Below are 2,678 nucleotides of genomic sequence, written 5' to 3' on the forward strand. Positions count from 1 at the left end.
GGTGACTACAAAGGTGCACTATGGGTATCTCTAAAAGTGTCTGTTGGGTTGGCACGGATCGAGGTTGGGATTTATCACTCCGTATGACGGAGAGGTATCTCTGGGCCCACTCGGTAAGACATCATCGTAATGAGCTCAATGTGACTAAGGGTTGGTCACGGGATGATGTGTTACGCAACGAGTAAAGTGACTTGTCGGTAACGAGATTGAACGAGGTATTGGGATACTGACGATCGAATCTCGGGCAAGTAACGTACCGATTGACAAAGGGAATTGTATATGGGATTGCTTGAATCATCGACATCGTGGTTCATCCGATGAGATCATCGTGGAACATGTGGGAGCCAACATGGGTATCCAGATCCTGCTGTTGGTTATTGGCCGGAGAGTTGTCTCGGTCATGTCTGCATGGTTCCCAAACCCGTAGGGTCTACACACTTAAGGTTCGATGACGCTAGGGTTATTAGGAAGATTTGTATGTGATTACCGAATGTTGTTCAGAGTCCCGGATGAGATCCCGGACGTCACGAGGAGTTACGGAATAGTCCGGAGGTGAAGATTTATATATGGTAAGTCATCGTACGGTCACGGAAATATTCGGGGGTATAACCGGTATTGTACCGGGACCACCGGAGGGGTTCCGGGGGTCCACCGGGAGGGTCCACCTGCCTCGGAGGGCCTTATGGGCTGTAGGTGGAAGGGAACCAGCCCCTAGTGGGCTGGGCGCCATTCCCCCCTAGGTCCCATGCGCCTAGGGTTTGGGGGGAACCCTAAAGGGGGGCGCCCCCCTTGCTTGGGGGGCAAGCCCCCTCCCCCTTGGCCGCCGCCCCCCTCTAGATCTCATCTAGAGGGGCCGGCCCCCTTCCCCCTTCTCCCTATAAATAGAGGGGCGAGGGGAGGGCTGCAGCACCACATCCAAGGCGCAGCCCCTCCCCTCCCCAACACCTCTCCTCCTCCGCGTGAGCTTGGCGAAGCCCTGCCGGAGAACTGCCACTCCATCACCACCACGCCGTCGTGCTGCTGTTGGAGCCTTCTTCCTCAACCTCTCCCTCCGCCTTGCTGGATCAAGGTGCGGGAGACATCACCGGGCTGCACGTGTGTTGAACGTGGAGGCGTCGTTGTTCGGTGCTTAGATCGGATTCGGCCACGATCTGAATCGCTACGTGTACGACTCCTCCAACCGCGTTCTTGCAACGCTTCTGACTCACGATCTTCAAGGGTATGAAGATGCACTCCCCTCTCGTTGCTAGTTACTCCATAGATTGATCTTGGTGATGCGTAGAAAATTTTTAATTTCTGCAACGATCCCCAACAGTGGCATCATGAGCTAGGTCTATGCGTAGTTTCTATGCACGAGTAGAACACAAGTTGTTGTGGGCGTCGATTTTGTCAATTTACTTGTTGTTACTAGTCTTATTTTGATTCGGCGGCATCGTGGGATGAAGCGGCCCGGACCGACCTTACATGTACGCTTACGTGAGACTGGTTCCACCGACTGACATGCACTAGTTGCATAAGGTGGCTAGCGGGTGTCTGTCTCTCCCACTTTAGTCGGATCGGATTCAATGAAAAGGGTCCTTATGAAGGGTAAATATAAATTGGCATATCACGTTGTGGTTTTGGCGTAGGTAAGAAACGTTCTTGCTAGAAACCTATAGCAGCCACGTAAAAACTTGCAACAACATTTAGACGGCGTCTAACTTGTTCTTGCAGCATATGCCATGTGATGTGATATGGCCAAAAGGATGTCATGAATGATATATGTGATGTATGAGATTGATCATGTTCTTGTAATAGGAATCGCGAATTGCATGTCAATGAGTATGACAACCAGCAGGAGCCATAGGAGTTGTCTTAATTTATTTATGACATGTGTGTCAACATAAACGTCATGTAATTACTTTACTTTATTGCTAACCGTTAGCCATAGTAGTAGAAGTAATAGTTGGCGAGACAACTTCATGAAGACACAATGATGGAGATCATGATGATGGAGGTCATGGTGTCATGCCGGTGACAATGATGATCGTGGCGCCCCGAAGATGGAGATCAAAAGGAGCAAAATGATATTGGCCATATCATGTCACTATTTGATTGCATGTGATGTTTATCATGTTTTACATCTTATTTGCTTAGAAGGACATTAGCATAAATAAGATGATCCCTCGCAATAATTTCAAGAAAGTGTTCCCCCTAACTGTGCACTGTTGCTAAGGTCCGTTGTTCCGAAGCACCACGTGATGATCGGGTGTGATAGGTTCTAACGTTCGCATACAACGGGTGAGGGAGTCCTGGATTAGGGGGTGTTCGGATAGCCGAATTATACCTTCAGCCAAACTCCTAGACTATGAAGATACAAGATTGAAGACTCCGTCCCGTGTCCGGAAGGGATTTTCCTTGGTGTGGAAGGCAAGCTTGGCGATACGGATGTTCAGATCTCCTACCATTGTAACCGACTCTATGTAACCCTAACCCTATCCGGTGTCTATATAAACTGGAGGGTTCTAGTCCGTGGGACAACATACACATCAACAATCATACCATAGGCTAGCTTCTAGGGTTTAGCCTCTCTGATCTCGTGGTAGATCAACTCTTGCATTACCCATATCATCAATATTAATCAAGCAGGACGTAGGGTTTTACCTCCATCGAGAGGGCTCGAACCTGGGTAAAACTTC

Source organism: Triticum urartu, chromosome 4, assembly GCF_003073215.2.
Source record: "Triticum urartu cultivar G1812 chromosome 4, Tu2.1, whole genome shotgun sequence".
In the NCBI taxonomy this organism is placed as follows: domain Eukaryota; kingdom Viridiplantae; phylum Streptophyta; class Magnoliopsida; order Poales; family Poaceae; genus Triticum; species Triticum urartu.